Raw genomic sequence first — 14,908 nt, 5'->3', positions numbered from 1 at the left:
GAATTTTTATTTCACCAGTTCTTTTTCCTTTATGCCATCATCGTTTTTTTTTGTTTCATCTTCAACAGATGATCCATTTTCTTTTCTTCCCTAACCAATCCTATCACCACTCAACCAACCTTTCGGAAAAGTTATTGACCTTAGATATAATTTCTGTTTCTCTCTTTGTAGGTAATTACTGACTGTTGAGTACTTCCAGTCATTTTTGCTTTGTAATTTTTCTTAACAGCTGCTGGAGCACACTGCAAAAAGGAAAATAAAAAATAAATGTTTGAAGCATCTGGGCAGTGTTAACTGGGTTGCTTATTGACATTGTTTTTTAGATGATAAATAAATAAGCGATGCAAGAAACTGCAATTGTTGGTTTATGAAAAAAGACAGAAAGTAACTCAGCAGGTCAAGCAACATCGCTAGAGAATGTTTAAGTGACGTTTCTGGTCAGGACCTTTCTTCACTCTTTTATTGAACAATTACTGTACATGAGCAGGCACCTTGATTTTCTTATACAATAGAAATGATGAAATGCATCGCTAAGGACAAGGTGAAAAACTGGTTCATAATGTAACAAATATAGGAGGCATTGATGAGACTGGAAACAAATTAGAAACCCTAACTTCAGAAAGAGGGGTATTATAGTTTCATAGTTGTGGCAGTGTCGATCTTGATGACGAGAACCAACATCATCTTAAGTGTGCTGGAACAGCTTTTGGACGTCTTCGAACAAGTCTTTCAAAACTGTGACATCCGAACAGACACCAAAATGGAAGTGTACAAAGCAGTGGTGATTCCAACGCTCCTGTATGCATCAGAAACCTAAACAACGCCATCTGAAAACACTTGAAAAGTTCCATCAACGATGCAAAGGACATCGTCAAGTTCGGCGTAGAAGTTCTCCTTTACTTCATCTTCAGTGTCCAGAGTTGGAGCAGAGGTGCAGATGATGGCGGTGTATTGGTTCTTGACAAGCTGGATTCGTAGAGTCATAAGATGTTCATTGATTCCCACTGGTTGCTCTGTCAGCTTCTGAAGTAGGCTGTTTCGGATGGCAAAACCCACTCCGTGGATCCTCAGTTGTTCAGGATCAAGACCTTTCCAGAAAAAGGTGTATTGACCTTGTTCTTCCTTTAGTTGCCCTGGTCTCACTCAGAGCAACGATGTCAAAGCTGAATTTTTGGAGTTCCGAGCAACAGAGGCGGTTATTTTCTCTGGTCTTCTGAGTTTGGTTGTCCATCAGAGTTCGTATATTCCAAGTTCCAAGTTTCATAGTTTTGCTTCTTGATGGCTTTCGACCGCCTGATGGTGATCCCTCTGGACGCAGCTTTCCAGACAGGACGAGTCGAAGCAGACGGTCTTTCACAAATCAATCAACTAATTCCAATGGCAAGGGAACCAAGACGATTGGAGCTGATAGGTCTGTTGCAGCCTTCATCCGCCTTCATAGTCGTTGAGTTCAAGATGTTCGCCTGGTCTGCCTTTGAGGTCTTGTAGGTTGGATCGTTCTTAGTCTGGACCCTCATCCTCGATTTTTCTGCTATGGGTGACCTTACCAGAGGCTAGGTGCTTCCGACAGTATCGCTTTTGGAATCAAGGGAGCACGCAAGCCTCTTCACCAAGGCAAGGTAAACGATCCGAAGAGGAGACAGACTGATTTTAAAAGGAATCACAATTTTAACTTTTGGACAATGCTGACCTCTAGTGTAAGACAATATATTTTCTTTGAATCATTAAAAACTCAAGTTGTTGGTTGAGCAGAGATGGAGGACAGTGAATTGGTGATTACTAGAGCCAGGATTTTGCCATGAATGCCATGTGCCTTTTCATACCTTTTTTGATGATTTCAGAAAGATAATGCCTTTTTCACAATTGAGTGCCTAAATCAGCCTTTTTTTGCCATTTCAACGTAACTTACAAGAAAATTTACACTACCGGGGCGAAACCCGGCTGTAAGTGGGTGTTAAGTGGCGATTGGAAAGGGGTGCGTGGGAAAGGATCCAGTCTTTGCGGACTAGAGTCATGCTTTATGTAAGTGTGAAGTGGTGATTAGGGAAGTGTAGGTGGGGAATGATCTAGTCTTATCTAAGTCAGGCTGTGAGTAGGTGTGAAGTGTTGGTTGGGGATGGGGTGTGGGGGTACCAGGGTTAAGTTTCTGTTTATCGAAACTGCAGTAGAACTTGTTCAGGTCGTTGGTCAGCTGATGATTGTCCAAGGAGTGGGGGGTTTCCTCTTGTAGCTTGTGATTACTTGCAAGCCACTGAAGAAGTGTCATTTGCTGAGAACTTGCTCCTCAACTTCTCAGAGTACCTTTCCTTGGCAGCTGTGATTCCAATTTTCTCAGCTTGTTCTTGGCCTGCCTGTAGAGATCTGCATCCCCACTCCTGTGGGATCTACCTCTGCAAACGTCAAAATGCCTAAAGTCAAGTCAACGCCTTGTAAAAAACTGAATGATTTGGTCAGAGTGTAAGGGAGTGATATATTCTCTACAGACAACTGTGTGCTGATTTGCAAAGCATGTGAGAAAGCAGTGTATCATGAGAAGAAATATTTCGTCTCCCAGCATGTACAGACAGCTAAACATAAGTCGGCGGCAGAGAAACTGAAGGAAGGAAATACGCAAGCTTGTCTCCTCACAACATTTACTGCTGGCTCCAGTCACAAATTTGAGTTTTCGAGTGATCTGTACAAAGCATTCATTGATGCTGGAATTCTACTGTGGAAATTGGAAAACAAATCTCTCAGAGGTTTTTTAGAGAAATACACAGAGGAACATATACCGAGCGAGTCATCATTACGGAAAAATTATGTTGACAGCAACTTCAACATTGTTGTGCAGAAAATTGGAGATGAAGTTGCATGCAACAAAATATGGATCTCAATAGACGAGACAACCGATGCTGTGGGGAGATATGTTGCCAATGTGATCATCGGTACACTGGAGGCAGGTCAACCATCAAAGAACTATTTGTTGACATCGGAAGTATTGGAGAAGTCAAACAGCTCAACTATTGCTCAGTTGTTTACATCTTCACTTGCTGTACTTTGTCCAGAAGGTATAAAACACAAGAATGTTCTTCTGTTTGTGACTGATGCAGCTCCGCACATGAAAAAAGCTGTTTGTGCTCTTAAAGTTTTATTCCCCAAAATGTTGCATTTGACATGATTAGCTCACGGACTCCATAGAATTGCCGAGCACATACGTAGCTTGTTTCCAAATGTCGATCGCCTAGTTTCCAATGTCAAGAAAATCTTCCTCAAAGCACTGTCACGTGTGCAATTGTTTAAGGAAATTGGATCTGAGATTCCGTTACCTCCTCAGCCTGTTTTGACTATGTGGGGTACATGGCTCTCTGCTGTACTGTACTATGCTGCAAATTTTGAAAAGATAAAAGAAATCGTCAACTGTTTTGAAGAAGAAGAATCTGCTGAAGTCAGTGAAATCATGTAGAAAAAGTCCCTCCAACGCGATCTTGTGTTTATTGCTTCCAATTTTGCAAACTTCAAACAAGCTATTACTTCCCTTGAGAAATGCTGCGAAACATTAGTGAATAGCTTGCAGGTTTCCAACAAAGTAACTGACGATATTCGTAAAGTTCTTGGCGATGTAGGTAAAGACATACAAGGAAAATGTGAGAGTGATTTTCGCTAACAAAGATCTTGAAGAAATACAAAAACATAGCTAAAGTTCTCAAAGGTTGTTGTTATGCACAAGATATCAACATGAATATAGAGTTTGTAGCTTGTTTCGTGTATGCACCAGTGACCTTAGCTGGGGTAGAAATAATTTTTTCACATCTGAAGCATATTCTGTCTGATAGACGGCATATTTTAACCAGATTATTTGAAAGAAATGCTAGTAATTATGTGCAACCAGGCAACTTTGGTCATTTAATGTAGTACACCTTTATAATTATCATTTTTAACCATATTTTGGTGGTGGAAATAAATGCCTTTTCATGCCCTTTTTGTCAATAAATGCCTTTTTCGCGCCTTTTTGTAATTTTATTGTGCCTTTTTGCCTGCATATTTCAGAGATTTTTAGCGCCTGAACATCCTGGCTCCAGTGATTACAGATTTTTTTCCAACTTGTTTTTTTCATCATTCATTTTGTATTGGTACATAGCAATGCGGAAGTGTACACAATACAAAGAGCATCATGATATTCCACAAAGGTGCAGTCTTTATCATAAATAATTGTGTGAAATAATTAAATCAGTTACTCTGTTGAATCTTTTTAGCTTTTTGTAAGCCTCCAATTTCACAAGAATTCAAGCCCATACCTTCTAAAAACACAGGAGTTAAAACACTGTAGAGTTATTTTAAAGAAAGGAAATTTTATTCTGTGAATTCTTATAAGTTTCTGTTGTTCATGCATTATTGTTTCAGAATTTCAATGTTTAAGACTAGGCAGACCACTTTCTGCCTAGTTTACCAAATATTTTTCTTACACTTTGAACAACTGGTAAGAAACGATTACATTCAAAAATAAATTATGTTGCAGCCCTTGAAGTGTATTAACGTGTTAGTTTCTTTGTCCTTTGACGGTTGACTTCAAGACCCTCAACAGCATTGATATACAGAGGGATCTTGGGGTCCAGGTCCATAGCTCCCTGAAGGTGGCAACACAAGTAGATAGAGTGGTAAAAAAGGCATATGGTATGCCTGCCTTCATTGGTAAGGGCATTGATTATGAAGTGTCAGAATGTCATGATGCAGCTCAATAAGACTTTGGTTAGGCTGCATTTGGAGTATTGCATATAGTTATGGCCACCACATTACAGGAAGATGTGGAGGCTTTGGAGAGTGTTGAGAAGAGGTTTGCAAGAATGCTGCCTAGATTAGGGGGTATTAATTACAAGGAGAGGTCGGACAAACTTGGATTGTTTACTTTAGGATACTGGAGTTTCTTCCTCTTCACATACCTAAAGAAGCTTTTACTATCCTCCTTTATATTCTTGGCTAGCTTACCTTCGCACCTCATCTTTTCTCCCTGTATTGCCTTTTTAGTTATCTTCTGTTGCTCTTTAAAAGTTCCCCAATCCACCGGCTTCACAATCATCTTTGCTATGTTACACTTCTTCTCTTTTATTTTTATATTGTCCCTGACTTCCCTTGTCAGCCACAGTCGCCCCTTACTCCCCTTGGAAACTTTCTTCCTCTTTGGTATGAACTGATCCTGCACCTTCTGAATTATTCCCAGAAATTCCTATCATTGTTGTCCCACTGTCCCCTGCTGGGGTATCTTTCCAGTCAACTTTGGCCAGCTCCTCCCTCATGGCTCCATAGTCCCCTTTGTTCAATTATAATACTGACACTTCTGATTTTCCCTTCTCCCTCCCAAATTGTAGATTAAAACTTATCATATTATGGTCATTACCTCCTAATGGCTCCTTTACTTCGATTTCACTTATCAAATCAGGCTCATTACACAACACTAAATCCAGAATTGCCTTCTCCCTGGTAGGCTCTAGTACAAGTTGCTCTAAGAACCCATCCAGTTGCAGTTGGAGCACCAAGTTCAAGTTCCAGATATTTAGGGATTAATTTATTCAGTGTTTAGTATTGAGGCAATCTAGATGGTGTAGTGCCAGTAATATGTTTGTGGCTGCAGGAGTCAGTACTTTAGAAGCTATCCTAAGACACCACATGTATAAATTCATTTGCAGGATAAATGACTCTAAAAATGTGCTTATTGTGGCCTTGACAAACATAAGGGTTAGCACTACATGCTACGAATCCCAGCTGTGGGGACACTGGTATCGTTGTCTCATTGTAGGACATTGATCATCTTTTAATCTGGATTTTTAACTTAAATATTGTGGGGTTTTTTTAATATAAATTATGATGTTTTTATGTGATATACCAAGTTTTATATGTATTTATGATATTTGATATGCAATGCTTTTTTAATGTAATGTTGCCCCTTGAGTCCGTAATAAAATTTATTATTATTATTATAATAGTAAGGTTAAACGAGAACTTACCAGTTTGAAGTTTGATCTTTATTTTATGAGGAGTTACGATGAGGGATTACGGGAAGACCCCGCCAGCACGCGTGCGTGACATTCTTCAAAGCAGCGGTGTGAAATCACAGAAAATAGTAATTGAAGTAAACATAGTAAAGACAAGGAGAACTAAGATACCAGTTGACCTTTATAATTGAGGGCGGGAACGGAGGGCACGTAATCCCTCATCGTAACTCCTCATAAAATAAAGATCAAACTTCAAACTGGTAAGTTCTCGTTTAATCTTACTATTTTACTTCGGAGTCACGTGAGTGACTACGTGAAGATTTTAAAGCTCTCTGATTAAAGTCCAGTTGTGGATGCCGTCGACTTAGATTTATCTGGATGGAGATGACCCCAGAGTTTCACCCTATGTTTGGTAGCTAAAACTGCTGATTTAACTAGATCAAGGTTTCCCCACAATTGATATATCATCAAGATATGCCATGACAATATGTTTTTGTTTCTAATATTGCCAAGGCCCGTTTTAATATCCTGGTGAAAAGTCTTGGGGCTGAAGTTAGACCATTAGGCAACGCTATGCTCTGCCATAGTTGCCCCATTCAGTTAAATTTTAGGTATCGACAATGATCCCTCCATTTCTCCCAAAACAAGTGTAATATTCCCCCTGTTAGTACAGGTCATACACCTTTATGTTCTGGAAGGAACAAGATCCACCTACTTACCTGGTTGCCGGTGGTACGTCCCTTTCTTCAATTTCTGCCTCTTCTGCGGAAGAGGCGCCGGAGTGCGGGGTTGGCACGTTTTCCATGAGGGTCGCTCTGGCCTTGACCTGAAAGGACCTTCGTGGTGCTGCGCGGCCCTCATGCTTTCACCAGCGTCCTGGTGTTGATACCTGCTGGTGGTTGCATAGGGGTGCTGTCGTTGCTGATGACGCTGTTATGAGCCCGACGGCTGCTTTAATCTCTTTGTCGAGCTGTTAATAATAATAATAATACATTTTATTTATGGGCGCCTTTCAAGAGTCTCAAGGACACCTTTTCTCTGTACCATCGTCTGGGCGAGCAACCAATGATATGCCAGCTGTCAGAAGTTTTGAAATCTTCTGTAGTTTGACCTCCTGGGTTTTTGTGCCAGTCCCACTGTACCCCCAGATCGCATTGTTTGCTGCAGGCATTTTAAAAACGTTCACAGGAGGCCTATACTTCTGCGTAATTTTGTTGCCTGTTCCTGCAGAACGAAAATAGGTCCTTCGTCCCTCCGAGTCCGTGCCGACCAGCGATCCCCACACATTAACATTATCCTACACACACTAGGGGCAATTTACACATACACCAAGCCAAATAACCTACATACCTGTACATCTTTGGAGTGTGGGAGGAAACCAAAGATCTCTGAGAAATCCCATGCAGTCACGGGGAGAACGTACAAACTCCGTACAGACAGCACCCGTAATTAGGATTGAACCTGGGTCTCCGGTGCTGCAAGCGCTGTAAGGCAGCAACTGTACCGCTGTGCCACTATGCCACCCTGGTGTTCTTATGTCCTGGTGAACACTGTGGTGTTCTTATTATTAAGCTGATCCAGGGTTGAATGTACTACAAGAGAGATGAGACACTCTCTCGGCCTATTTCTCTTTACGCAAATTACAGGGGCAATCTAGATTGTCCGGAAGACAGGTTAAAAATGTGGTCCATTTCCAATCTTTCAAAGCACTTCATTATGGGTGATGATAGACCTACTAGATGATAGTCATTGAGGGGTTACTCTATTTTTCTTCTGGATTGGTATGATGGAGGCTTCCTTGAAACAGATGGGGACAGTAGAGAGTTGAAGTGGTAGGTCAAAGATATGTGTAAAGACTGTGGCCAATTGATTAGCGCGCAATTTCAAAGCCTTCCAGGGAATTCATCCAGGCTGACCATGAGGAATTGAAATAACTAAGTATTACAACAAAATGGTATTAGAGAAATTGATCAGCTTGAAAGGTGACAAATCTCAAGGACCAAAAAATAGATTAGAAATAGGTGGCCTTAGAAATAGGGGATGGTCTGGTTATCAACTTCTAAAAGTTCTGTAAACCCTCAAATTGCATGTGTGGATTGGAGAGTGGCTAATGTGATTTAATTGTTTAATAAAAGAGAGAATAAAACAGGAATTTGTCAATCTGTTAAGCTAACATAAGTGTAAAAAGTCTTATTGCATTTATATAGGACCTTGATGAGACTTTACTTGGAATATTGTGCACAGTTTGATCACAATTATCTAAAAAAGGTTATAGAGGAGTGCAGTGAAGATTAGCTCGCCATAGCTCCATGCGTATCAGATTTCCCTGTGAAGAGAGTCTAATGAGACTGAGTCTTTAAAATTTAGAAGAATGAAACAAGATTTCATCTCAACAATATTTTTTTAAAGATTTCTCAGAATAGATGAAGGAAATACATGGTTGAATCGACTTTGATCATGCAGTAGAGTTTCAGAAGAAGGCCATTTAGGATTGTCTGCCGTGGCTTGATGAAGTGAGTAAGCCAACACTAAACTAAACTAAACCTGTGCCATGATGCTATTCATTGACCACAACATTTTGACAGATTTGTGCAAGCTCAAATACCAGACCCGCAAGTAGATCCTCAGTATGAAGAAGGGTTTCGGCCCGAAACGTTACCTATTTCCTTCGCTCCATAGATGCTGCTGCACCCGCTGAGTTTCTCCAGCATTTTTGTGTACCTACAGTAGATCCTTGGTTCTTGGTTTCTTGGTCCTCCAAAATATTCCAAATGGAATTTAAACTGGAGGTGGTGAAGGGAGGGCTTAAGCCAGAAAGGGTTATTGGGAAGAAAGAGCTACTTTAAATTTAGTTGCATCTGGTTGGGTAACTATAGTTGGGTGGAGATTCCATGCTTTAATTGTGCGGGAGAAGAACAAATTGCTGTATACATCTGTCTTTGTAGCTGGGATCACAAATTGGATCGAATGCCCTCGTCTGCTAATTGGTTTGGGTTTGGTGTAGGTCTTGTAGTCTATGTCGAGCTGACCATTTAACATTTTCTAAAAACAGGTCAAACAGTGAGCTGTCTTGGAGAGGGTTCCACCCCAGAGAATTCAGAAGTTTGGTGACACTCGCTCCTCTCTCATAGGTGTTAGTAACAAATCGAGCTGCCTGTCTTTGGACACGTTCGATGGAAGAAATGTTTTTATTTGTGTATGGGTCCCATGCTGCAACTGCGTAGTCCAAATGAGGTCTAACGAGGGTGAAGTATAGCTTCTCCTTGACAGAAGCTGAACAATGATGAAAGTTGCGCCTCAGAAAGTTTAGGACACCTGTTGCTTTCACCATTGCATGATGAGTCTGACCATTCCAACGCAGATCATTTTGCAATTTGATGCCAAGATACTTGGTTTGTTTGGATTCTTCAAGGGTGGCACAAAGTATATTGTAAGATGTTTCACCTGGATTCCTCTTTCTGGTGACACGCATAGTTTCACATTTGGAAGGGTTGAACTGCATGCCCCATTGTTGTGGCCACTCAACCATAGTATCGAGATCCTGAGCTGCATGAATTGGTACTGAAGCACATGATTCATGGACTGTACTGCAACCACACCTCTCCATGTTGGAACAAGGGAAGATGCAGTAAGAGATTCCCAAAGCCATTTTTCGAGAGCACATGGTGTGGAGATGATTCATATCCTCTGTACATGAGAAGATCTCCAGATATGCGAGGATTTCAGGGACATCAAGAGGGATGCCGGGATCGATCTATTACTTCTGATTGGGTGATGCCCTATAATGCTCAACTATTGAAGTTGTTCAAAAGTAACATCAATGTTGAGATATGCTCCTCTGTAAAGTCGGTCAAATATGTGATCAAGTACACCTTGAAGGGGAGGATTCAAGCAGTTTTTGGAGTTAACAGGGATGATGAAATTACACAGTACTTGACTGGCAGATACATTGGTCCATCAGAAGCAGTGGCATAAATCCTTGGATTTCCGACTCATGAGAGTCCCTGCTGTCTTTTGACTCCAGGTACATCTACGACAAGAACAACGGGTCGTCATCAGAGTCGATGCTGTTTAGCAGGTGATAAATCATGATATCACGTGAACGACTTTAACTGAATTCATGGCATTGTGTTCTCGAGAGCAATTTGCAAGAACACTGTACTACGCTGATGTTCCCCGGTTTTACACATGGAACAAGAGGAGATAGCAAAGAAGGAAGATTGAGAAGAGAGTGGAAGATCTTCCAGGTATTTTTGAAGCCAACGTTCCGGGACGAGTGTATACCAAGATGTGATGACCTGTACTGCTTGAGACTGTTTCTCCATCATGTAAAAGGGCCAGTATCCTTTGATTCATTGAAGACACATGATGGAGAAATTCATCCTTCCTTCAAATACGTCTGTAGAGAAAGAGGTTTGATGCAGACTGACGACCATCAGCAACACACAATGGAAGATCCTGAGAGGCAAGACTCCCCAGTGCAATGAGAGATTTGTTTGTTATTTTGCTGACGAATACTGAGATCAACAATCCTCGACAATTATGGGATCGCTTCAAGAATTCAATGTTTGAAGATTACCTTGAAAGAGAATGGAGAACAATCAGTGATCCTAATATCATTATTGATGAGAGGCATCATTATCAGGCTCTGTTGTATATTTAGGACAAGCTTGAGAATCACAACAAAACAATGGAATGTTTTCATTTGCCACGACCAATAAATGAAAAGATGCACCTTGATAGTGACAATCCAGAATTACTACAGGAATTGCAATAAAATAGAACTGAACAACAGCAATTTGTTTAAGAGAATGAGCCTCTGTTGAATGCTGAGCAGTGAGCAGTGTATGACCAGATGTGCAACTGCTTGAAAAGGAATCTTCCAGTGTTTTTCATTGATTCACCAGGATGATCAGGAAAGACATTTATCACCAATTTGATCCTCTCCAAAGTTTGAGTTCAAGGTGATGTTGCTATTGCTGTAGCATCCTCTGGGATAGCAGCTACATTAATGCCTGGTGGAAGAACTGCACATTCTTGATTCAAGATACCCATCCAAGTGACCAAGGATACATTTTGCAACATTGAGAAGAACTCCAACACGGCAGGTTTGATGAGGCAAGTGGAACATTGTTTGGGATGAGTGCCCGATGATTAGCAGGGAGAGTTTTGAAGCGGTGGACAGAACTCTTCTAGATGTATGTGGCAAGACTAAGTCTATTGGCGGGATTCGTACCATTTGTTGTGGCGATTTTCGACAGCTCCTTCCTGTAGTGAAAAGGGGAAATGGTGCTGATGTTGAAAATTCCTGCATCAAGAAATCCTACTTGTGGGGACTTTTCATCAAATTTCAATTGGAGAGGAATATGCGATTGAGAGCGGGAGAAGGCGACTATTCTCAATTTTTGTTGAAAGTTGGAGAAGACACGATTTCAAAGAATGAAGACGATGAAATTGAAATGCCAGAAGACATGGTTCTATCATCAAGAACACTGGAGGATTGTATTGATTTAATCTATCCCGCATTTGAAAATCCTGCAAAATCATTCTCCGAGAATGGTTTGCACAATGGTTCCGCACAACGATACGATGAGAAGCATCAATTCTATATGTATCAGACGCTTTCCTGGAATCATTAAGGAATACTTGTCTTTCAATGCTGTGACTGAGGGAACTATTGCTACACACTTCCCAACGGAATTCCTCGATTCACTCGAGATCTCTGGATTATGACCACACAAATTGGAGTTGAAAAAAGGATCTCCAATCATGTTAATGAGAAACTTGCAACCCCCCAAGGCTATGCAATGGAACAAGGATTATTGTGAACAGCTACACAATAATCTGATCGTTGCAAAAATCAACATGGGAGCCTTCAAAGATGAGATTGTTCTGATTCCTAGGATCATTCTCAATTTGACAGAAGGCAAAGACATTCCCCTTAAGCGTAATCAATTCCCGATTCAGTCAAGTTTTGCTATGACGATCCATAAAGAGCAAGGACAAACCATGCAGAAGGTGTTGATATACCTCGGGAAACCGGTATTTCAGCATGGACAAATGTATGTGGCTCTTAGCCGAGGAAAGGTGAAGAAAAATGTCAAACACCTGACCCAAGAGAACGTCAATGAGCTAAAAAAGGTCTATGCAGGTTGGCCCCTCTTTGACTTACTGATACATTGGTAGAAAGTAACTACAGCACAGCCACAGCCCCACAGGACAATGTGAACTATATAGCAGTTGGACTCGGCGCTATGGGACTGGGGCAGTCTGAACCTGCTAGAAGTGTACAATGCTATGCTTCTGGCTGGCAGCATGTCAGACCCTTGAGGAAGAGCATCATTACCCTCATCTACAAGCAGAGGAGGGAGAATGATGACATCAAAATTGGAGACTCAGCACGTTGCTTAATGTGGACTGTAAGATCCAGTCCAAGGCCATCGCCAATTGGGTCAAGTCTGCTCTGGGCAGGTGATCCTCCTAGACCAAACCTGTGCTGTACCTGCCAGGAAAATCTTGGGCAACCTGGCATTGCTCAGGGATGCCATTGGCTGTGCTGTAGTTGTACAGGGTCTTGGTGAGACCACACCTGGAGTATTGCGTACAGTTTTGGTCTCCAAATCTGAGGAAGGACATTATTGCCATAGAGTGAGTGCAGAGACGGTTCACCAGACTGATTCCTGGGATGTCAGGACTGTCTTATGAAGAAAGACTGGATAGACTTGGTTTATACTCTCTAGAATTTAGGAGATTGAGAGGGGATCTTATAGAAACTTACAAAATTCTTAAGGGGTTGGACAGGCTAGATGCAGGAAGATTGTTCCCGATGTTAGGGAAGTCCAGGACAAGGGGTCACAGCTTAAGGATAAGGGGGAAATCCTTTAAAACCGAGATGAGAAGAACTTTTTTCACACAGAGAGTGGTGAATCTCTGGAACTCTCTGCCACAGAGGGTAGTTGAGGCCAGTTCATTGGCTATATTTAAGAGGGAGTTAGATGTGGCCCTTGTGGCTAAGGGGATCAGGGGGTATGGAGAGAAGGCAGGTACGGGATACTGAGTTGGATGATCAGCCATGATCATATTGAATGGCGGTGCAGGCTCGAAGGGCCGAATGGCCTACTCCTGCACCTAATTTCTATGTTTCTATGTGCAGGACAGAGGGGTGGACACCCACCTGGTCAGCTTGGACCAGGAGAAGGCCTTCAACAGGATATCACAATGTACATGATGTGTGCATTTGGGAGGGAATTGGGAACGGGACCCAACTGCTCTACTACTACATTGATATCTATAGGGTGATTTCACGACTACCTGAAGGTCCTGGGGATCAGGTTCGGAGGGGGGGGACTTGTTCTACATTGACACACCTCTGTCGATGAAATGCATACCGCCGGTTGGTTTTAAATTTGTTTTTGTGCGTGGGTCTTTTGTAATTCGCCCCTCTGCTAACCTATCCTCCCCAGCTCTGATCATTTTACTTTGCTGATTGGCTGGGTTTGTATTTTCAAATGTGTTTTGCGAGAGCCAGAGAGCTTTCCTTTCCTGCTCCGCGCACAGGATCAACGCTGGGCGACAAGGATCTATAGACCCCTTTGCCGCGCAGCAAACGAGGTAAGCACAACACGCTATTAAATATACACAGTGTTTATTAAATGTTTTACAAATAAACAATAGTGGGTTCACTTGACAAGAACGAATGTTACTCAACGCCCCCCCGCAAAGAAAAAAAATACATCGGCAACTCAGACTTATCTCTGATACCTTGTTGGGGATGTCAGAGATTTTATTTTCGCCGTGTTTTTAAAATATGAATAATTGTATGTTATTTATAAAGTCTGCTCATTTATTTCGTTTTCCGAAAGATTTTTTTTCGGCAGGAATGGGGACACTCGGCCAGTTTATCGCGTTTCTTTTCCTTGGCCTCCAGGTTTTGTCTTTATTTTTAGAAGTGTTTTGAATTGAGAGGAGGAGGAGGAGGGAGAGGAGGGGGGCATGTATTGTTTAAGTCGCCGATTCATGCTGCTTGCCGTTCTGAGGAACAGTTGGGATGCGATGCACCCACTGCCTGAGTAAAAGCTGTCACGGTCACGCAACTCCGCGTGTAAATGTATAATCAGTAAAACAAAACAACAACAAAATCCTGATTGCGGAATTAAGGATGCTTACCGTGCGGAGTTGTTCGGAAGATGCGGGGTTTGTGTGTGTGTTGGGGAGAGGGTGGTGGAGAGGCCTGTGAGCCGAGGCCCTGTGCGAGCCGCTCCGGGGCGACGGTTGAGCGGGGCCGCTCGAGCTCGTAGTTTGAACGGCGCCGCGTTCCATTTGGCAGAAGGCGCCAAATGCTCACCTTGCTTCCCGCCTCTGCCGCAGGGCGCCTCAATACTGCTCAAGATGTACGGGACTCTCCTCATTTTTCTCCGGTTTAAAAAAAAATCCCGGCTAGTTTTGTTCCTAGCTTTCATTTTAGTTTTGTTGCCATCTTTTGTCGGGCCACTCACCACGATTTGAGGGTTGCGGGATATTCAGAGATACTTAATGATAATCTCAAATCTATTAAAACATCCCTACTTGGACAAAGTATAATTGAAACGTGTTCGGTACACGGAAATAATGTTTCACGTTTCTTTATTTGAACTTGCTTGTGCGAAATAGACGCCTTGTTTCCCGCTTTGAGGATTGCGTTTCAAATCAAGCTTCATTGCCTGCAAATGAAAACGCCTGAATTCGGGGTTAATGGCAAGCAGAATATTATGAATGAGCAATGTCAAGATAGTTTTATGAGAAAGAGTGATCAGGTTTGAACTTTTATTTATGAGTAAATGCGGGAGATATATGAATGCTAAGTTTGGCTTTTGGAAGGGTCAGGGCTATAAGCATGGAGGAAGGATTGACAAAGGACACAAAATACATGGAATAAAAAAAAGAAAGCTAAAACTAATAAGCTG

General features: G+C 41.9%; 1 protein-coding gene across 1 annotated transcript in view; it reads left to right on the top strand.

Moving 5' to 3' along the window:
- Window positions 1-13,452: 13,452 nt before the first annotated feature.
- Window positions 13,453-14,908, top strand: part of LOC129712970 (core histone macro-H2A.2-like) — a 33,836-nt gene continuing 32,380 nt past the window's right edge. Inside the window, exon 1 of the mRNA XM_055661785.1 lies at window positions 13,453-13,577. The gene's annotated coding sequence lies outside the window, so the exon portion shown is untranslated. The remainder of the gene's footprint in view (window positions 13,578-14,908) is intronic.

The sequence above is a fragment of the Leucoraja erinacea genome, chromosome 34, assembly GCF_028641065.1.
Source record: "Leucoraja erinacea ecotype New England chromosome 34, Leri_hhj_1, whole genome shotgun sequence".
NCBI classification, from domain to species: Eukaryota; Metazoa; Chordata; class Chondrichthyes; order Rajiformes; family Rajidae; genus Leucoraja; species Leucoraja erinaceus.
The sequence above is the reverse complement of the archived record's forward strand: the minus strand, read 5'-3'. Positions and strand labels throughout refer to the sequence as shown.